Source organism: Heptranchias perlo, unplaced genomic scaffold (genome assembly GCF_035084215.1).
Source record: "Heptranchias perlo isolate sHepPer1 unplaced genomic scaffold, sHepPer1.hap1 HAP1_SCAFFOLD_59, whole genome shotgun sequence".
In the NCBI taxonomy this organism is placed as follows: domain Eukaryota; kingdom Metazoa; phylum Chordata; class Chondrichthyes; order Hexanchiformes; family Hexanchidae; genus Heptranchias; species Heptranchias perlo.
Genome location: NW_027139612.1, coordinates 4365788 through 4388630, shown reverse-complemented (window position 1 = coordinate 4388630; position 22843 = coordinate 4365788). Strand labels below are relative to the sequence as shown.

At 46.6% G+C, this 22843-nt stretch overlaps 2 non-coding genes across 2 annotated transcripts; both read left to right on the top strand.

Annotated features, from left to right (window-relative positions):
• The first annotated feature begins 15574 nt into the window (after nucleotides 1–15574).
• trnak-cuu (transfer RNA lysine (anticodon CUU)) lies at nucleotides 15575–15647 on the top strand. Its single transcript has one exon. It is a non-coding gene; the product is annotated as a tRNA-Lys (tRNA).
• Nucleotides 15648–15724: 77 nt separating this feature from the next.
• Nucleotides 15725–15807, top strand: trnal-cag (transfer RNA leucine (anticodon CAG)). Its single transcript has one exon. It is a non-coding gene; the product is annotated as a tRNA-Leu (tRNA).
• Nucleotides 15808–22843: the final 7036 nt, after the last annotated feature.

The window sequence follows — 22843 nt, the reverse complement described above, 5'->3', positions numbered from 1 at the left end:
CCTTGGGGAATTGTCCCGAAACAAAAATGGTGCCAGTTTTCAGCAAATCCAGAACCCACGTCAATCCTCAGCTTCGATGAATCGAGGTCAAGGAGCAGTAAATCTTTTGGTGTGCTGCAGTAAGCAAAAGTTTTTGATTTTAGTGTTTAGCAAAGATGGAAAGATGAAGTGAGACATGGAAAAAAGCTTCACAGGCCCTGATATCTTTTCTGTGGATTGAACTCAGGATTTACAAAGTTAATAAAACTAATATATTCCCTGCTGTGTTGAAAGCGCACGAACGGTGGAGACTGCCAGGCAGCACTGCCAATTAGGTTAGTTTGCAAGCTATCTAAAGTCATAAAGTGATGGACAGTTGGCAAAAAACAATCCAGTCAGCTAGGAGTTGTCCAGACAATCTTCTGATTTGTCATTAGACACGATATCCACTGCTCCACGGTGTGCAGAGAAAGTAGCAGCTCACACTGCCACAGCGCTGCGATCTGAGCAGGAAATGAGTCAGTCTCGGTCATGCACACGTGACTCCACGAGTCCGGGAGTGTCAAAAGGCGCACAGTGAATATTGACCAAAGAGAGCAATCTTGGCTGCTTCCCTTCGTACAGCGGAGGACTGCAATACAATTATCAGGTAAAAGTCATCCTTAGGTTTTTGGTTGGAACTAGCGAACGTGCTTTTGGAGTAAGCAGAAATTAGCTCAAGGCCGTTTTCTTTACTTTACAGACAGCCTACAGCTCAACATGTTGGCGCTGAGGCACAGGAGACCTCCTTTCCTTTCTTAAACCTGAAAGCTTTTTGTGTCTGCCCGAAAACGGCTGTTTTGCTCTAGCAGTTGCCTCTGCTCACCAGCAGGGAGTGCCTTTGAGTAACAACACGTCAAACCGCACTCACTTTCAGGCAAATCAGCCTTCGATCGGTCAGTCAGTCAGACAGACAGAGCTCTCGCTGTTTCCTCAAGCTCTGGCTGCTGTTCTTTTCCGATGACCTCGTCTGCCTTCCGCAGGCTCGGGCTCTTCTCGGCATCATTCACGATTACTGTGCCTTCCCGTTCTGCGGTTGCTCACTTGCGAATACTCGATACCGCGGATTGGAGCAAAGTATTGAAAAAATTCAGGGAGGTGGCAATTCGTGGCGCTGTTTGGAGGCGAGTGTTAAGCGACTATTGTGAAGGGCAAGTGGACTCGCTAAGTCGGGGAATTAGCTCAAATGGTAGAGCGCTCGCTTTGCATGCGAGAAGTAGCGGGATCGATGCCCGCATTCTCCACTCACTTTTCTACCTTGGGGAATTGTCCCGAAACAAAAATGGTGTCAGTTTTCAGCAAATCCAGAACCCACGTCAATCCTCAGCTTCGATAAATCGAGATCAATGAGCAGCAAATCTTTTGGTGTGCTGCAGTCAGCAAAAGTTTTTTATTTTGGTGTTTAGCAAAGATGGAAAGATGAAGTGAGACATGGAAAAAAGCTTCACAGGTCCTGATATCTTTTCTGTGGATTGAACTCAGTATTTACAAAGTTAATAAAACTAATGCACTCCCTGCTATGTGAAAAGCGCACGAACGGTGGAGACTGCCAGGCAGCATTACCAATAAGGTAAGTTTGCAAGCTATCTATAGTCATAAAGTAATGGACAGTTGGCAAAAACAATCCAGTCAGGTAGGAGTTGTCCAGACAATCTTCTGATTTGTCATTAGACACGAAATCCACTGCTCCACTGGTCTCGGGTGTGCAGAGAAAGTAGCAGCTCATACTGCCACAGCGCTGCGGTCTGAGCAGGAAATGAGTCAGTCTCGGTCATGCACACGTGACTCCACCAGTCCGGGAGTGTCAAAAGGCGCACAGTGAATATTGACCAAAGAGAGCAATCTTGGCTGCTTCTCTTCGATCGTTCAGCTAGTACAGCGGAGGACTGCAATACAATTAACAGAGAAAAGTCATCCTTAGGTTTCTGGTTGGAACTAGCGAACGTGCTTTTGGAGTAAGCAGAAATTAGCTCAAGGCCGTTTTCTTTACTTTACAGACAGCCAAAAGCTTAACATGTTGGCGCTGAGGCACAGGAGACCTCCTTTCCTTTCTGAAACCTGAAAGCTTTTTGTGTCTGCCCGAAAACGGCTGTTTTGCTCTAGCATTTGCCTCTGCTCACCAGCAGGGAGTGCCTTTGAGTAACAACACGTCAAACCGCACTCACTTTCAGGCAAATCAGCCTTCAATCGGTCAGTCAGACAGACAGACAGACAGAGGTCTCGCTGTTTCCTCAAGCTCGGGCTGCTGTTCTTTTCCGATGACCTCGTCTGCGTTCCGCAGGCTCGGGCTCTTCTCGGCATCATTCACGATTACTGTGCTTTCCCGTTCTGCCGTTGCTCACTTGCGAATACTCGATACCGCGGATTGGAACAAAGTATTGAAAAAATTCAGGGAGGTGGCAATTCGTGGCGCTGTTTGGAGGCGAGTGTGAAGCGACTATTGTGAAAGGCAATTGGTCTCGCTAAGCAGCGGAATTAGCTCAAATGGTAAAGCGTTCGATTAGCATTCGAGAAGTAGCGATATCGAGGCCCGCATTCTCCATTCACTTTATTACCTTGGGGAATTGTCCCGAAACAAAAATGGTGCCAGTTTTCAGCAAATCCAGAACCCACGTCAATCCTCAGCTTCGATGAATCGAGGTCAAGGAGCAGTAAATCTTTTGGTGTGCTGCAGTAAGCAAAAGTTTTTGATTTTAGTGTTTAGCAAAGATGGAAAGATGAAGTGAGACATGGAAAAAAGCTTCACAGGCCCTGATATCTTTTCTGTGGATTGAACTCAGGATTTACAAAGTTAATAAAACTAATATATTCCCTGCTGTGTGAAAAGCGCACCAACGGTGGAGACTGCCAGGCAGCACTGCCAATTAGGGTAGTTTGCAAGCTATCTAAAGTCATAAAGTGATGGACAGTTGGCAAAAAACAATCCAGTCAGCTCGGAGTTGTCCAGACAATCTTCTGATCTGTCATTAGACACGATGTCCACTGCTCCACGGTGTGCAGAGAAAGTAGCAGCTCACACTTCCACAGCGCTGCGGTCTGAGCATGAAATGAGTCAGTCTCGGTCATGCACACGTGACTCCACGAGTCCGGGAGTGTCAAAAGGCGCACAGTGAATATTTACCAAAGAGAGCAATCCTGGCTGCTTCCCTTCGTAAAGCAGAGGACTGGAATACAATTATCAGATAAAAGTCATCCTTAGGTTTTTGGTTGGAACTAGCGAACGTGCTTTTGGAGTAAGCAGAAATTAGCTCAAGGCCGTTTTCTTTACTTTACAGACAGCCTACAGTTCAACATGTTGGCGCTGAGGCACAGGAGACCTCCTTTCCTTTCGTGAACCTGAAAGCTTTTTGTGTCTGCCCGAAAACGGCTGTTTTGCTCTCGCATTTGCCTCTGCTCACCAGCAGGGAGTGCCTTTGAGTAACAACACGTCAAACCGCACTCACTTTCAGGCAAATCAGCCTTCCATCAGTCAGACAGACCGACAGACAGACAGAGCTCTCGCTGTTTCCTCAAGCTCGGGCTGCTGTTCTTTTCCGATGACCTCGTCTGCGTTCCGCAGGCTCGGGCTCTTCTCGGCATCATTCACGATTACTGTGCTTTCCCGTTCTGCGGTTGCTCACTTGCGAATACTCGATACCGCGGATTGGAACAGAGTATTGAAAAAATTCAGGGAGGTGGCAATTCGTGGCGCTGTTTGGAGGCGAGTGTTAAGCGACTATTGTGATGGGGAAGTGGACTCGCTAAGTAGGGCAATTAGCTCAAATGTTAGAGCGCTCGCTAAGCATGCGAGAAGTAGCGGGATCGATGCCCGCATTCTTCACTCACTTTTTTTACCTTGGGGAATTCTCCCGAAACAAAAATGGTGTCAGTTTTCAGCAAATCCACAACCCACGTCAATCCTAATCTTCGATAAAGAGAGGTCAAGGGGTAATAAATCTTTTGGTGTGCTGCAGTCAGCAAAAGTTTTTGATTTTGGTGTTTAACAAAGATGGAAAGATGAAGTGAGACATGGAAAAAAGCTTCACAGGTCCTGATATCTTTTCTGTGGACTGAAATCAGGATTTACAAAGCTAACAAAACGAATGCACTCACTGCTGTGTGAAAAGAGAACGAACGGTGGAGACTGCCAGGCAGAACTGCCAATTAGGTCAGTTTCCAAGCTGTCTGAAGTCATAAAGTAATGGACGGTTTGCAAAAACAATCCAGTCAGGTCGGATTAGACCAGACAATCTTCTGACTTGTCATGAGACACGATATCCACTGCTCCACTGGTCTCGGGTGTGCAGAGAGAGTAGCAGCTCTCACTTCCACAGCGGTGCGGTATGAGCAGAAACCGAGTCAGTCTCGGTCATGCACATGTGACTCCACTCCATGTGAGTCCGGGAGTTTCAAAAGGCACACAGTGAATATTGACCAAAGAGAGCAATCTTTGCTGCTTCCCTTCGATCGTTCAGCTGGTGCAGCGGAGGACTGGAATACAATTAACAGATAAAAGTCATCCTTAGATTTCTGGTTGGAACGAGCGAACGTGCTTTTGGAGTGAGCAGAAATTAGCCCAAGGCCGTTTTCTTTACTTTACAGACAGCCGACAGCTTAACATGTTGGCGCTGAGGCACAGGAGACCTCCTTTCGTTTCTTGAACCAGAAAGCTTTTTGTGTCTGCCCGAAAACGGCTGTTTTGCTCGAGCACTTGCCTCTGCTCACCAGCAGGGCGTACCTTTGAATAACAACACGTCAAACCGCACTCACTTTCAGGCAAATAAGCCTTCCATCAGTCAGACAGACCGACAGACAGACAGAGCTCTCGCTGTTTCCTCAAGCTCGGGCTGCTGTTCTTTTCCGATGACCTCGTCTGCGTTCCGCAGGCTCGGGCTCTTCTCGGCATCATTTACGATTACTGTGCCTTCCCGTTCTGCGGTTGCTCACTTGCGAATACTCGATACCGCGGATTGGAACAAAGTATTGAAAAAATTCAGGGAGGTGGCAATTCGTGGCGCTGTTTGGAGGCGAGTGTGAAGCGACTATTGTGAAGCGACTATTGTGAAGGGCAAGTGGACTCGCAAAGCAGCGGAATTAGCTCAAATGGTAGAGCGCTCGCTAAGCATGCGAGAAGTAGCGGGATCGATGCCCGCATTCTCCACTCACTTTTTTTTACCTTGGGGAATTGTCCCGAAACAAAAATGTTGTCAGTTTTCAGCAAATCCAGAACCCACGTCAATCCTAAGCTTCGATAACGAGAGGTCAAGGGGTAATAAATCTTTTGGTGTGCTGCAGTCAGAAAAGGTTTTTGATTTTGGTGTTTAACAAAGATGGAAAGATGAAGTGAGACATGGAAAAAAGCTTCACAGGTCCTGATAACTTTTCTGTGGACTGAAATCAGGATTTACAAAGCTAACAAAACGAATGCACTCACTGCTGTGTGAAAAGAGCACGAACGGTGGAGACTGCCAGGCAGAACTGCCAATTAGGTCAGTTTCCAAGCTGTCTGAAGTCATAAAGTAATGGACGGTTTGCAAAAACAATCCAGTCAGGTCGGATTAGACCAGACAATCTTCTGACTTGTCATGAGACACGATATCCACTGCTCCACTGGTCTCGGGTGTGCAGAGAGAGTAGCAGCTCACACTTCCACAGCGGTGCGGTATGAGCAGAAACCGAGTCAGTCTCGGTCATGCACATGTGACTCCACTCCATGTGAGTCCGGGAGTTTCAAAAGGCACACAGTGAACATTTACCAAAGAGAGCAATCTTTGCTGCTTCTTTTCGATCGTTCAGCTGGTGCAGCGGAGGACTGGAATACAATTAACAGATCAAAGTCATCCTTAGATTTCTGGTTGGAACGAGCGAACGTGCTTTTGGAGTGAGCAGAAATTAGCCCAAGGCCGTTTTCTTTACTTTACAGACAGCCGACAGCTTAACATGTTGGCGCTGAGGCACAAGAGACCTCCTTTCGTTTCTTGAACCAGAAAGCTTTTTGTGTCTGCCCGAAAACGGCTGTTTTGCTCGAGCACTTGCCTCTGCTCACCAGCAGGGCGTACCTTTGAGTAACAACACGTCAAACCGCACTCACTTTCAGGCAAATAAGCCTTCCATCAGTCAGTCAGACCGACAGGCAGACAGAGCTCTCGCTGTTCCCTCGAGCTCGGGGGGCTGTTCTTTTCAGATGACCTCGTCTGCGTTCCGCAGGCTCGGGCTCTTCTCGACATCATTCACGATTACTGTGCCTTCCCGTTCAGCGGTTGCTCACTTGCGAATACTCGATACCGCGGATTGGAGCACAGTCGTGAAAAAATTCAGGGAGGTGGCAATCCGTGGCGCTGTTTGGAGGCGAGTGTGAAGCGACTATTGTGAAGGGCAATTGGTCTCGCTAAGCAGGGGAATTAGCTCAAATGGTAGAGCGCTCGCTTAGCATGCGAGAAGTAGCGGGCTCGATGCCCGCATTCTCCACCCAATTTTTACCTTGGGGAATTGTCCCGAAACAAAAATGGTGTCAGTTTTCAGCAAATCCAGAACCCACGTCAATCCTCAGCTTCGACAAAGAGAGATCAAGGAGCAACAAATCTTTTGGTGTGCTGCAGTAAGCAAAAGTTTTTGATTTTGGTGTTTAGCAAAGATGGAAATATGAAGTGAGACATGGAAAAAAGCTTCATGGGTCCTGGTCTCTTTTTTTGTGGATTGAACTCAGGATTTACAAAGTGAATAAACCTTATGCATTTCCTGCTTTTTTAAAAGCGCACGAACGGTGGAGACTGCCAGGCAGCACTGCTAATTAGGTTAGTTTGCAAGCTATCTAAAGTCATAAAGTAATGGACAGTTGGCAAAAACAATCCAGTCAGGTCGGAGTTGTCCAGACAATCTTCTGATTTGTCATTCGACACGATATCCACTGCTCCACGGTGTGCAGAGAAAGTAGCAGCTCACACTGCCACAGCGCTGCTGTCTGAGCAGTGAATGAGTCAATCTCGGTCATGCACACGTGACTCCACGAGTCCGGGAGTGTCAAAAGGCGCACAGTGAATATTGACCAAAGAGAGCAATCTTGGCTGCTTCCCTTCGATCGTTCAGCTGGTGCAGCGTAGCACTGTAATAGTATTAACAGATAAAAGTCATCCTTAGCTTTCTGGTTGGAACGAGCGAACGTGCTTTTGGAGTGAGCAGAAATTAGCTCAAGGCCGTTTTCTTTATTTTACAGACAGCCAAATGCTTAACATGTTGGCGCTGAGGCACAGGAGGCCTCCTTTCCTTTCTTCAACCTGAAAGTATTTTGTGTCTGCCCGAAAACGGCTGTTTTGCTCGAGCACTTGCTTCTGCTCACCAGCAGGGCGTATCTTTGAATAACAACACGTCAAACCGCACTCACTTTCAGGCAAATAAGCCTTCCATCAGTCAGTCAGACCGACAGACAGAGCGATCTCTGTTTCCTCAAGCTCGGGCTGCTGTTCTTGTCCGATGATCTCGTCTGCGTTCCGCAGGCTCGGGCTCTTCTCGGCATCATTCACGATTACTGTGCCTTTCCATTCTGCGGTTGCTCACTTGCGAATACTCGATGCCGCGGATTGGAGCAAAGTATTGAGAAAATTCAGGGAGGTGGCAATTCGTGGCGCTGTTTGGAGGCGAGTGTGAAGCGACTATTGTGAAGGACAATTGATTTCGCTAAGCAGGGGAATTAGCTCAAATGGTAGAGCGCTCGCTTAGCATGCGAGAAGTAGCGGTATCGATGCCCGCATTCTCCACTCACTTTTTTACCTTGGGGAATTGTCCCGAAACAAAAATGGTGTCAGTTTTCAGCAAATCCAGAACCCACGTCAATCCTCAGCTTCGATAAAGAGAGATCAAAGAGTAGCAAATCTTTTGGTGTGCTGCAGTAAGCAAAAGTTTTTGATTCTGGCATTTAGCAAAGATGGAAAGATGAAGTGAGACATGGAAAAAAGCTTCACAGGTCCTGATATCTTTTCTATGGATTGAACTCAGGATTTACAAAGTTAATAAAACTAATGCACTCCCTGCTGTATGAAAAGCGCACGAACGGTGGAGACTGCCAGGCAGCACTGCCAATTAGGTTAGTTTGCAAGCTATCTAAAGTCATAAAGTAATGGACAGTTGGCAAAAACAATCCAGTCAGGTCGGAGTCGACCAGACAATCTTCAGACTTGTCATGAGACAAGGTATCTCCTGCTCCACTGGCCAAGGCTGTGCAGAGAAAGTAGCAGCTCACACTGCCACAGCGCTGCGCTATGAGCAGGAAATGAGTCAGTCTCGGTCATGCACACGTGATTCCACGAGTCCGGGAGTGTTAAAGGGCGCACAGTGAACATTCACCAAACAGAGCAATCTTGGCTGCTTCCCTTCGATCGTTCAGCTGGTACAGCGGAGGACTGCAATACAATTAACAGATAAAAGTCATCCTTAGGTTTCTGGTTGGAACTTGCGAACGTGCTTTTGGAGTAAGCAGAAATTAGCTCAAGGCCGTTTTCTTTACTTTGCAGACAGCCAAAAGCTTAACATGTTGCCGCTGAGGCACAGGAGACTCCTTTCCTTTCTGAAACCAAAAGCTTTTTGTGTCTGCCTGAAAACGGCTGTTTTGCTCGAGCACTTGCCTCTGCTCACCAGCAGGGCGTACCTTTGAATAACAACACATCAAGCCGGACTCACTTTCAGGCAAATAAGCCTTCCATCAGTCAGTCAGACCGACAGACAGACAGAGCTCTCGCTGTTTCCTCAAGCTCGGGCTGCTGTTCTTGTACAACGACCTCGTCTGCGTTCCGCAGGCTCGGGCTCTTCTCGGCATCATTCACGATTACTGTGCCTTCCTGTTCTGCGATTGCTCACTTGCGAATACTCGATCCCGCGGATTGGAGAAAAGGATTGAAAAAACTCAGGGAGGTGGCAATTCGTTGCGCTGTTTGGAGGCGAGTGTAAAGCGACTATTGTGAAGGGCAATTGACCTTGCTAAGCAGGGTAATTAGATCAAATGGTAGAGCGCTCGCTTAGCATGCGAGAAGTAGCGGGATCGATCCCCGCATTCTCCACTCACTTTTTTACCTTGGGGAATTGTCCCGAAACAAAAATGGTGTCAGTTTTCAGCAAATCCAGAACCCACGTCAATCCTCAGCTTCCATAAATCGAGATCAAAGAGCAGCAAATCTTTTGTGTGCTGCAGTCAGCAAAAGATTTTGATTTTGGTGTTTAGCAAAGATGGAAAGATGAAGTGAGACATGGAAAAAAGCTTCACAGGTCCTGATATCTTTTCTATGGATTGAACTCAGGATTTACAAAGTTAATAAAACAAATGCACTCCCTGCTGTATGAAAAGCACACGAACGGTGGAGACTGCCAGGCAGCACCAACAATTTGGTAAGTTTTCAAGCTATCTAAAGTCATAAAGTAATGGACAGTTGGCAAAAACAATCCAGTCAGGTAGGAGTTGTCCAGACAATCTTCTGATTTGTCATTAGACACTATATCCACTGCTCCTCGGTGTGCAGTTCATACTGCCACAGCGCTGCGGTCTGAGCAGGAAATGAGTCAGTCTCGGTCATGCACACGTGACTCCACGAGTCCGGGAGTGTCAAAAGGCGCACAGTGAATATTTACCAAAGAGAGCAATCCTGGCTGCTTCCCTTCGATCGTTCAGCTAGCACAGCGGAGGACTGCAATACAATTAACAGATAAAAGTCATCCTTAGGTTTCTGGTTGGAACTAGCGAACGTGCTTTTGGAGCAAGCAGAAATTAGCTCAAGGCCGTTTTCTTTACTTTACAGACAGCCTACAGCTTAACATGTTGGCACTGAGGCACAGGAGACCTTCTTTCCTTTCTCAAACCTGAAAGCTTTTTGTGTCTGTCCGAAAACGGCTGTTTTGATCGAGCACTTGCCTCTGCTCACCAGCAGGGCGTACCTTTGAACAACAACACGTCAAACCGCACTGACTTTCAGGCAAATCAGCCTTCCATCATTCAGTCAGACCGACAGACAGACAGAGCTCTCGCTGTTTCCTCAAGCTCGGGCTGCTGTTCTTTTCCGATGACCTCGTCTGCGTTCCGCAGTCTCGGGCTCTTCTCGGCATCATTCACGATTACTGTGCCTTCCCGTTCTGCGGTTGCTCACTTGCGAATACTCGACACCGCGGATTGGAACAAAGTATTGAAAAAATTCAGGGAGGTGGCAATTCGTGGCGCTGTTTGGAGGCGAGTGTTAAGCGACTATTGTGAAGGGCAAGTGGACTCGGTAAGTAGGGGAATTAGCTCAAATGGTAGAGCGCTCGCTTTGCATGCGAGAAGTAGCGGGATCGATGCCCGCATTCTCCACTCACTTTTTTCCCTTCGGGAATTGTCCCGAAACAAAAATGGTGTCAGTTTTCAGCAAATCCAGAACCCACGTCAATCCTCAGCTTCGATAAATAGAGATCAAAGAGCAGCAAATCTTTTGGTGTGCTGCAGTCAGCAAAAGTTTTTGATTTTGGTGTTTAGCAAAGATGGAAAGATGAAGTGAGACATGGAAAAAAGCTTCACAGGTCCTGATATCTTTTCTATGGATTGAACTCAGGATTTACAAAGTTAATAAAACTAATGCACTCCCTGCTGTATGAAAAGCGCACGAACGGTGGAGACTGCCAGGCAGCACTGCCAATTAGGTTAGTTTGCAAGCTATCTAAAGTCATAAAGTAATGGACAGTTGGCAAAAACAATCCAGTCCGGTAGGAGTTGTCCAGACAATCTTCTGATTTGTCATTAGACACGATATCCACTGCTCCACTGGCCGAGGGTGTGCAGAGAAAGTAGCAGCTCTCACTGCCACAGCGCTGCGGCATGAGCAGGAAATGAGTCAGTCTCGGTCATGCACACGTGACTACACGAGTCCGGGAGTGTCAAAAGGCGCACAGTGAATATTGACCAAAGAGAGCAATCTTTGCTGCTACCCTTCGATCGTTCAGCTAGTACAGCGGAGGACTGCAATACATTTAACAGAGAAAAGTCATCCTTAGGTTTCTGGTTGGAACTAGCGAACGTGCTTTTGGAGTTAGCAGAAATTAGCTCATGGCCGTTTTCTTTACTTTACAGACAACCAAAAGCTTAACATGTTGGCGCTGAGGCACAGGAGACCTCCTTTCCTTTCTTAAACCTGAAAGTTTTTTGAGTCTGCCCGAAAACGGCTGTTTTGCTCGAGCACTTGCCTCTGCTCTCCAGCAGGGCGTAACAACACGTCAAACCGCACTCACTTTCAGGCAAATGAGCCTTCCATCAGTCAGTCAGACCGACAGACAGAGCTCTCGCTGTTTCCTCAAGCTCGGGCTGCTGTTCTTGGCCGATGACCTCGTCTACGTTCCGCAGGCTCGGGCTCTTCTCGGCATCATTCACGATTACTGTGCCTTTCCATTCTGCGGTTGCTCACTTGCGACTACTCGATACCGCGGATTGGAGCAAAGGATTGAGAAAATTCAGGGAGGTGGCAATTCCTGGCGCTGTTTGGAGGCGAGTGTGAAGCGACTATTGTGAAGGGCAATTGGTCCCGTTACGCAGGGGAATCAGCTCAAATGGTAGAGCGCTCGCTCAGCAAGCGAAAAGTAGCGGGATCGATCCCCGCATTCTCCACTCACTTTTTTACCTTGGGGAATTGTCCAGAAATAAAAATGGTGTCAGTTTTCAGCAAATCCAGAACCCACGTCAATCCTCAGCTTCGATGAAGAGAGATCAATGAGCAGCAAATCTTTAGGTGTGCTGCAGTAAGCAAAAGTTTTTGATTCTGGTATTTAGCAAAGATGGAAAGATGAAGTGAGACATGGAAAAAAGCTTCACAGGTCCTGGTATCTTTTCTGTGGATTGAACTCAGGATTTACAAAGTTAATAAAACTAATGCACTCCCTGCTGTGTGAAAAGCGCACGAACGGTGGAGACTGCCAGGCAGCACTGCCAATTAGGTTAGTTTGCAAGCTAACTAAAGTCATAAACTAATGGACAGTTGGCAAAAACAATCCAGTCAGGTAGGAGTTGTCCAGACAATCTTCTGATTTTCATTGGACACGATATCCACTGTTGCACTGGTCCAGGGTGTACAGAGAAAGTAGCAGCTCACACTGCCACAGCGCTGCGGTCTGAGCAGGAAATGAGTCAGTCTCGGTCATGCACACGTGACTCCACGAGTCCGGGAGTGTCAAAAGGCGCACAGTGAATATTGTCCAAAGAGCGCAATCTTGGCTGCTTCCCTTCAATCCTTCAGCTAGTACAGCGGAGGACTGTGATACAATTAATACATAAAAGTCATCCTTAGTTTTCTGGTTGGAACTAGCGAACGTGCTTTTGGAGTAAGCAGAAATTAGCTCAAGGCCGTTTTCTTTACTTTACAGACAGCCAAAAGCTTAACATGTTGGCGCTGAGGCACAGGAGACCTCCTTTCCTTTCTGAAACCTGAAAGCTTTTTGTGTCTGCCCGAAAACGGCTGTTTTGCTCCAGCACTTTCCTCTGCTCACCAGCAGGACGTACCTTTGAGTAACAACACGTCAAACCGCACTGACTTTCAGGCAAATAAGCCTTCCATCAGTCAGTCAGACAGACAGACAGACAGAGCTCTCGCTGTTTCCTCCAACTCGGGCGGCTGTTCTTGTCCGATGACCTCGTCTGCGTTCCGCAGGCTCGGGCTCTTCTCGGCATCATTCACGATTCCTGTGCCTTCCCGTTCTGCTGTTGCTCAATTGCGAACACTCCAGACCGCGGATTGGAGCATTGAATGCATTCAGGGAGGGGGCAATTCGTGGCACTGCCTAGAGACGAGTGTTAATCGATTATTGTGAAGGGCAATTGGGCCCGTTACGCAGGGGAATTAGCTCAAATGGTAGAGTGCTCGCTTAGCATGCGAGAAGTAGCGGGATCGATGCCCGAAATTTCCACTCACTTTTTTACCTTGGGGAATTGTCCCGAAACAAAAATGGTTTCAGTTTTCAGCAAATCCATAACCCACGTGAATCCAGAGCTTCGATAAATCGAGGTCAAGGGGCAGTAAATCTTTTGGTGTGCTGCAGTCAGCAAAAGTTTTTGATTTTGGTGTTTTGCAAAGATGGAAAGATAAAGTGAGACATGGAAAAAAGCTTCACGGGTCCTGGTATCTTTTCTTTGGATTGAACTCAGGATTTACAAAGTGAATAAAACTAATGCATTTCCTGCTCTGTTAAGAGTGCACGAACGGTGGAGACTTCCAGGCAGCACTTCCAATTAGGGCAATTTGCAAGCTATTAAAAGTCATAAAGTAATGGACAGTTTGCAAAAACAATCCAGTCAGGTTGGAGTTGACCAGACAATCTTCTGATTTGTCATAAGACACGGTATCCACTGCTGCATTCGCCTCTCGGGTGTGCAGAGAAAGTAACAGCTCACACTCCCACAACGATGCGCTATGAGCAGGAACCGAGTCAGTCTCGGTCATGCACACGTGACTCCACGAGTCCGGGAGTGTCAAAAGGCGCACAATGAACATTTACCAAAGAGAGCAATCTTTGCTGCTTCCCTTCGATCGTTCAGCTGGTACAGCGGAGGACTGTAATACAATTAACAGATAAAAGTCATCCTTAGGATTCTGGTTGGAACGAGCGAACGTGCTTTTGGAGTAAGCAGAAATTAGCTCAAAGCCGTTTTCTTTACTTTACAGACAGCCGACAGCTTAACATGTTGGCGCTGAGGCAGGAGACCTCCGTTCCTTTCTTCAACCTGAAAGCTTTGTGCTTCTGCCCGAAAACCTCTGTTTTGCTCGAGCAGGGCAAGTGCACCTTTGAGTCACAACACGTCAAACCGCACTGACTTTGTTACGAACAGAAGACAAACACACGTCTTCGTTCAAAAACCACCCTGCAGGTGGACACATAGTGAGATAAACACAGGGCAGAGATGCAGACAGTATCCGGAAACATCGGGAAGTAGACAAGAGAAATAGATTGAGCGCTTTGTTATCAGAAAAATGTCTGAACCTCCACGGTCAATGAAAGGGCTTTTGTTGGTCGGTTTCCCATTGAACCGGATAATTCGGGAGAACTTGGTGGATGTTTGGTTTGGTTCCCTTGAACCCACCAGCGGAAAAGGCTTGTCGATCCCACCCGACAACTCGTTTCAAAAGCCACTCTGTCCAAAGCAAATGTATCCTTCCAGATTAAAAGGGAATAAAACTTGAAAAGAGCGTCACTGTGGATCAGTTTTCTCTCACTCAAAGTAAACTGTTTAATGAAGTAAAAGATGCACCTTCCAAAGAATCAGGGAACAGCCACTGTCTCCCTTTTTGGCAGGAGAAGAAATTCGATGTGGATGTTGCTGGAGACCAAGTTCCAACATAATGTTCCTGCCCGGAATCGAACTGGGGACTTTTTGCGTACAAATCAGACGTGATAACCGCTACACTACGGAAATGGATAATATTTCACTAAACAATGGGCAACTGAATGGTGTTCTCTCTCTGCTCGCAGTTGGAATGTATTGTTTCAAGTGCAGCAAGAGATACAGACAGTGGCTGTTCCCCCTTTGCTTTAAAAACTCTCAGGGTGGTGGGTTTGAGCCCACGTTGGGCGAGTACCGTTTTAAACTTTTATGCTGCTTCCACCGGTGAGCCCCAGCTCTGACACTTCCCCCACCCCCCTCTGTCTCACCGCTCACGATGGGGCCGCGCCCGGGCTGAATCTCTCCATTTCGGTTTCCGCCCCTGTCGCAGCATGAAATGGTCCTTATCAAAGTCACAATTGATACCCTATGTGACGACCACCATGATAAACTGTCCCTCCTCATCCTTCTCAAATACAATATCTCACCGTGCTGTTATGCTGTTAGACTAGTTTCCTCTCTCTGCTCTTATTTGGAATGTGTTGCTTTTCCGTCTGACAACACTTAGTATCATCGTATTATGTTAGTCCACAAGAGGAGATCATTCGGCCCATCGTGCCTGTGCCGGGTCAAACGCACATTTTCGTTCAAAATTCGTTCAGGAATAGATTGAGTGCTTTGTTATCAGAAAATTGACTCAACCCCCACAGTCCACAGCTTTCCACCTCGCTATCAACCACACGGCCTATTTTTGTGTCACCCGCAAATTTCTTCATCATGCCCCCTACGTTTAACTCCAAATCGTTAATGTATACCACAAAAAGCAAAGGACCAAGTACCGAGCCCTGCGGCACCCCACTGGCAACAGCCTTCCAGCCGCAAAAACACCCATCGACCATTACCCTTTGCTTCCTGCCACTGAGCTAATTTTGGATCCAACAAGCCACATTCCCTTGGATCCCATGGGCCTTTAATTTTTCGACCAATCTGCCATTTGGGAATTTTTCAAAAGCCTTGCTAAAATCCATGTAGACTACATCAATTGCGCAATCCTCATCGATCCTCCTTGTCACCTCCTCGAAAAATTCAATCAGGTTAGTCAGACACGACCTCCCCTGAACAAATCCATGCTGACTGTCCTTGATGAGTCCGTGCCTTTCGAAGTGACAGTTTATCCGAGCCCTCAGAAATTATTCCAATAATTTGAAATGGAGTCTTTCACCTGGTTGCTGCAATAACAGACAAGGCGATTAAAGTAAGCATGCCCGGCTAGCTCAGTCGGTAGAGCATGATATTCTTAATCTCAGGGTCGTGGGTTCGAGCCCCACGTTGGGCGAGTGCGATTTTTTCTTTTATGCTCAATTCACTGACCAACAGTGCAGAAATAATGCAGAATGGAAGATGCATTCATTAGTCAGGATGGCCGAGTGGTCTAAGGCGCTGCGTTCAGGTCGCAGTCTCTTCTGGAGGCGTGGGTTCGAATCCCACTTCTGACATTGCTTACTTTTACTAAGACGTGAAAATATTTTATTGGTGGATTGGGATGCAGCTGATTTTTCGACCAAGTTGAGTTGCTCCTCCCACAAAAGCAACTGGCTTTGTGATGGAAATGTGACTTGAGAAGTTTCAAACGGTGAAATGTTTGACATCTTCATGACCTGGACAAAGAAATAGAACAGCAGTGGGAAACATTTAAAACGGTGATCAATCGAGTCCAGGAGAAATATATCCCACTGAAAAGCAAGAACAAACTAGCCAGAAATGACACACCAGGGATGAATAAAGAAATCAGGGTAAAATTGAAACTAAAGAAAAAGGCACACACTGGACAATAAAGGAGAGAGGGGAATGTGAAAAGACTGGGAAAGAAGTCTAAAGAACCATTGGAAAGGCAAAAAGGAATATAAAAAAAAGCAAAGTATTCGAGACACAACAGCCAAAGAAAATTTAGGATAGGAATTGGGTCACTTAGCGATACACACGACAAACTCACAGGCAATGACAGCGAAATGGCAGAACTATTAAATAATCACTTTGCTTCAGTATTTACCAGGGAGACTGGTATTGCAGGCATGGCAGTAGAAGAAGAGATCAAAAAATATGTAAAGACATTTAAGATGGAAAGCGGGGAGATAATTGATAAACTAATCAAACTCAGAGAGGAAATTTCCTGTTCGGAGCCTAACCAGAGTTTCAAACCGCTCAGCCACGCTAATTTCCATATTACTGTTCAGGAGCTCATTTCACAGGGACACGATTACTGCGCTCCATTTAGGGAGGCTCAGTGAAAGGCGGAAATTGATCTATTAATCGAATCATAGAATAAGACAGCGCTATTCGGATACCATTCGGCCCATCGTGCCTGTGCCTGCTCTCTGAAAGAGCTGTCCAGTTAGTCCCACTCGCCTGCTGTTTCCCCACAGCCCTGAAAATGTTTCCATCCAATCGTTTATCCAATTCCCCTTTGAAAACTGTGAGTTAAGAAAAACAATATTGAAAGGGGTGCTGGGGCCTCTGCAGCGTCGATGTAGAGTGTGTGATGATTGAAGTTATCAAGATGGTTGCTTTACACATGGTATGTTGTGCAATCATCCTGAAATACCTTCAATATCCAATACAAATTGAATTGCGAACCTGAAGGACAAACACTGGAAAACAAGTCACGAGTGAACGCAAATCATCTGGGACCCGTTTTCAGTCTCACGGCACTTTAAATAAAGTGAAATAACTTTGCATTGAAAATATTTGGAACTTGCATCTGTGCCTTCACCTGTTACATTTGTAAAAGTTGCTGGCGTCTGAAGATGTGCACGCCTCTGCTCCCTCTATTGAACAAGAAAGGAGGTGTTTGACGATGACGGGACCTGTTGGTTATGAGCTCATCCTTTACATTGAGTGGGTTCGCGTTTTTTAAACGGCGTCAGCTTTAGCCCAGCGGTGAACTTCACAACAAACAAGTTCATCACCGTCTCACCGCGGGCACTGACTGACATGTTTATTGTTATTTCTTTCAGACCAAAATGAATAGTGACCGTGATTTTAAATTTGCACTAAGTGATTTTTAGATAGTCGCCTTTTCACCAGCCGTGTTGAAAACAAAACATGTCTCTGCTTTTCGCGTCTTTTTTCGAAAGGCAAAAAATATATTTCCCGTGGCCTCTGAAGGATGGACAAGGACATTACAGAAAGCTGAAGCAAGTTCACCGAGCTTAAATCTTCTGACCACGTTAAAGGCAATGTATACAGATATATATGCAAGTCGTTGCTGTCTGTTTCTGTGGTTCTCTTTCTTCTGTGTGTGTCCATCTGCAGGTCGATTTTGAATCAATACCAGTGTTCGTGTCAGTTTGTTGCATGAAATAAATGAGGGTATCAGGCGCTCCCCTCCCTGGCACTGGGTCGGTCCTGAGTCAGGTTTTAGGCCAAACACCTGTTTCTTTTCTGTGAAAAAGCAATTAAAACCTTCATTCGGGAATTATCCAGTCTCATGTGAGCGGTGAAAGAAACAGTGACCCCGATGTGATGTGAGCACGCAGACTTTTGATCTGGAGTCAGACCTTTGCACCACGCACTCTGAAGACAGGATCCAGGATGTTATGATACACATGAATGTTTCTCAAACACCGTTTCATTTATCCCACCTTGGTTGAATAGATAGGACTTATCAAATTTCTGCCAGGTCCCACCGGGTGTGGGACAGTATTGGAAGCAGCCTTCACCCCCAATATCACGGGTCTTTCATCGCCTGCTCTCAGCGGGCTGCAAGTTATGGACTTTGTTCACATTTAATCAGCAGTGTGAATCGTTAAATATTTATTCATTTTTAATGGGAACAAGGTTTCCGCCCGAAAGGAACTGGGGACCTTTCGCGTGTTAGGCGAACGTGATAACCACGACACTACGGAAACCTGAAGCTTGCAGTCCCGTGTTCGGGACATAACGCCTCAGCCAAGCTGATTTCACAGGGATACATTTACTGCGCTGGACTTTGGAAGGCTGCAGAGAAGGATCGGTGACGATGGTCAGGCAGGGAATCCCAGAGCATCGCGCCCACACAAACATTTCACTGTTTTTCATGTGCCTGATATCCGACCGCAGTTTGAACTGTAGCGAATCAGGCATGCTCAGATGACACTGTTCACAAAGTGTTTTCTTGTCGCCAAATCACACATTCGAAAACTTGAAACGAGATTACGAGATCGGAGCCATTTAAAGTGCTCCCAGTTACTGCAGATCAGGAATTAAAACCTGGCACCGGCTTCAGGGCGATCAGAATGAGGCAATTAATCCGAAAGTGGGAAGAAAAAGGTGCAATTTTCGTCCATGGGTGGGCTCAAACCACCAAAGTTTTTGGTTAATAAACGAACGCGCTAACCGATTGCGCCACAGAGACCACCCAATGCATGTGTTTGCAAGATACACTAAAGCAGCGTGTCACCTAGCCAAAGTTACATGTTGCAGCCACAGAAATGCAATTGTCCACCATCAGTGTTACTTTTCCAGAAACAAAGGATGGGACATTGTTTGTGGAAACATGGAAACGGTCTGGTCTCGCTCACAGCATCGATATCACCGGCAACCAGCTCTCCTGCAACCGGCGCGCCCACCGGTGCTTTGTCTGTGACGAAGGAGCACTGTGGGAGAACCTTCGCCACACGGACTGCAGCGGTTCAAGAAGGCGGCTCACCACCACCTTCTCAAGGGCAATTCGGGATGGGCAATAAATGCCGGCCTCGCCAGCGACGCGGCGCCCACATCCCATGAACAAATAAAGATGAAGTGTTGTGAGCGTTCTTGCGCTCATGTCAGGTTTTGATCCCTGATCTGCAGCAACTGGGAACGCTTTAAATGGCTCCGACCTCTTAATTTCAATTACAGCATCAGAGTAACTGTTCCAGGGGAACATGCCGACTCAGCTGCGTCTTGGCCGCCTGTCTGGTCAGTCCTTTATTTGTCTCCAATTCTGTTTCCCAAAGCGTATCGACAGATTCACAAAGCTGTTTGTCATTTCGGTTCCTTTCGATTTGTCCAGCTCCCGACTGGCAATAATTTGCAAACCTGGTTTCAACCCTCCGCCTTCCATCGTGTCCGGGGATGGGTTATGTGGAGAGACTGGACAATCTGGGATTGTTCTCCTTCGAGCAAAAAGAGGTGAAGGGGAGATTTAATAGAGGTGTTCAAATTATGAGGGGATTTTGATAGAATGGATGGGGAGTAGTTGTTTCCATTGGCAGGAGGGTCGATAACCAGAGGACACAACCTGCATTTATATAGCGCCTTTAACGTAGTAAAACGTCACAAGGTGCTTCACAGGAGCGTTATTAAACAAAACTTGACACTAAGCCACATAAGGAGATATTGGGACAGATGACCAAAAGCTGAGTCGGAGAGTTAGGTTTTAAGGTATGTGTTAAAGGAGAGAGAGGCGGAGAGGTTTAGGGAGGGAATTCCAGAGCTTCGGGCCTCGGCAGCTGAAGGCACGGCCGCCAATGGTGGAGCGATTAAAATCGAGGATGCGCAAGAGGCCAGAATTGGAGGAGCACAGATTGTTTTTATTCGTTCATGGGATGTGGACGTCGTTGGCGAGGCCGGCATTTAGTGCCCATCCCTAATTGCCCTTGAGAAGGTGGTGTTGAGCCGCCTTCTTGAACCGATGCAGTCCATGTGCTGTTATGTCGTGAGTTCCAGCGACGATGAAGGAACGGCCGATATATTTCGAAGTCAGGATGGTGTGTGACTTGGAGGGGAACGTGCAGGTCGTGTTGTTCCCATGTGCCTGCTGCCCTTGTCCTTCTAGGTGGTAGAGGTCGCGGGTTTGGGATGTGCTGTCGAAGAAGCCTTGGCGAGTTGCTGCAGCTGCAGTGCATCCTGTGGATGGTACACACTGCAGCCACATTGCGCCAGTGGTGAAGGGAATGAATGTTTAGGGTGGTGGATGGGATGCCAATCAAGCGGGCTACTTTGTCTTGGATGGTGTCGAGCTTCTTGAGTGTTGTTGGAGCTGCAATCATCCACTCCTGACTTGTGCCTTGTAAATGGTGCAAAGGCTTTGGGGAGTCAGGAGGTGAGTCACTCGCCGCAGAATACCGATCCTCTGACCTGCCCTTGTAGCCACATGATCTGGGAGGGTTGTAGGTTACAGATGTAGGGTGGGGCGAGGGCCATGGTGGGATTTGAAAGCAAGGATGAGAATTTTAAAATCGAGGCGTTCCCGGACAGAAGGTTTGACTGGAACGTTACACCGTCCCCTCTCGTGCTTACTTCCACAAACGTACATTGGGACAGGGCTTGGGCGGATTTTTCTGTGTCTCACCCGGGGCCGCTGAATCTCCTGCAGTACCCCCGATCACCAACTCACCCTGTTTGTACATTTAAACCGGAAAAAGTGCCTTGCAAAGGGCAAGAGATGAAGGCAAGGCTGGAAGCTCTGACAAAAAAATCTCTTATCCACCACCGAGGTTTGTGCACCTGAATCACTAACTCTTCTTTCAAAGTTTTGTCATTCATTGGACGCCACGCGGCACCGACAGACTTGTCTCTTGCACTCACAGTGAAGCGGAGGGCCGTTTTCACTCCCACGCCAGCAATTGTGATATCAAGAAAAAGGTGGCGGAGAAATTCTCCATTTCAGTGAAAATGGAGCGCTGGGGTCCGCTCATGAGTGCAGCATAAAAGTTGAAACTAGCACCCACGATCCTGAGGTGAATGCCTCTGCCGACTGAGCTAGCCAAGCCTGAGGACACTGCTACTTCCTTGTCTGTCGGGCCCATCAATGTGTCAGAATCAAGCACCCGGGCGTTTAAGCAACAACCAACTGAACTAAGACGGTTCACTCACTTGTCCCAACACCTGCTGTGCCTGAACTTGCTCACCGCTACCAGCAGTTTATTTTGAAAAGAAGCTTCCCTCCCTGGCACCGCAGAACTAGTGACCAAAGTTCCGTTTATTGTTAAAAAGCATTAATTCCGAAATTATCCAGGCTCCTATGAATGGTAAGATAAATAGTAACTTCGTCGTGATTTGGACACGCAGCTTTCTGATTTGGCGTCAGATGCGCTACCGTTGCGCCACGAGGTTAACTGATGGCATCGATTATATATGCATATATAGTTATTACTTACTTAAATATATGTGATTGATGCAGTGTTCCCTTGTGGTTGGGAATAGTTCATTGCACAAAAATAATTCAAGTCTGTGAGACACTTATTGTTCTTTTCAATCACCATTCATACGTTCTGTTACACACTGAAGGAAATGCTAACTTGTTTGCGAACTGACAATTGAAACGTTAATAAATCTTTGCGCTTTGCATTTCATGAACTTTTATCCCTTACCATTTTACATACTGTATTTTAGGAGTCTGCTTAAAAATGTTTCGTGCTTATTATACCAGGAATCCGGTGCAGCCGCTGTTAAATTTAAAAAGGTTTGTATCCCCTTTCACACTTGAAGAAACTCGACCCTGGAGGTTTATGGGGAGCAAATCCCAACAAAATGCTTCCCTCCGAGATCAAATCGGGCACTTTCTGCATGTAACTGGTGAACACGATAACCGCTACACTATGAAAACGACAAACTTTTCGGTCTCAGGTCTGAAGGAAGTGTCAATGGAAAACATGACCTGCTGACTCTCTTTACACTGACACTTTTCACGAACATTTCATCGATCGAAACTATACAAGTCACAGGGAAAAAAATGTCAAAGTCATTAAACTCCCGAATTAGCCCCATAATCTATCAATCTCAGTTTTGAAATTTTCAATTGACCCCCAGCCTCAACAGCTTTTTAGGGGAGAGAGTTCCAGATTTCCACTCCCCTTTGTGTGAAGAAGTGCTTCCTGACATCACCCCTGAACGGCCAAGCTCTAATTTTAACGTTACACACCCTTGTTCTGGAGTCTCCCCACCAGTGGAAATAGTCTCTATCTGCCCTGTCAAATCCTTTAATCATCTTAAACACCTCAATTAGATCACCTCTTAATATTCTATACTCAAGGGAATGCAAGTCTAGTCTTTGCAACCTGTACTCATAATTGCTTATCAAGGATAGCCACCAAAAAGTGTTTTACGATAGCTGACTCTTGAGTGCATTGTTTTGTATCCGTGGGCTGGTTCATCCAGGGGTTGATTCTCGCTTTGTGGTTATTAATCCAAATATATAAGAGGTCCTGGTTCAAATCCCGGAGAAGCCCTTATTTTACTTTTGATCTTGAACTTCCAAAGACTGAAAAGTCTCCAAATCACCCCACATGAGTGAAACAATTCCCATGTTTCATACTATTACCTAACACAACTGCCCAACTTGGTTCTGATCAAAGGTCATTGACCTGAAACATTAACTCTGTTACTCTCTCCACAGATGCTGCCTGACCTGCTAAGGGTTTCCAGCATTTCCGATATTATCAGAGTATCACTTCCCTCATCACCTAACTGCACTCCTCCACTAGATGTCGCCTTGTGGTGCAAACAGGCTCCTTCCACACAGCCAGGTGTTCTGCTTTAGACATTAATTATAACTATAACTTTTGAACT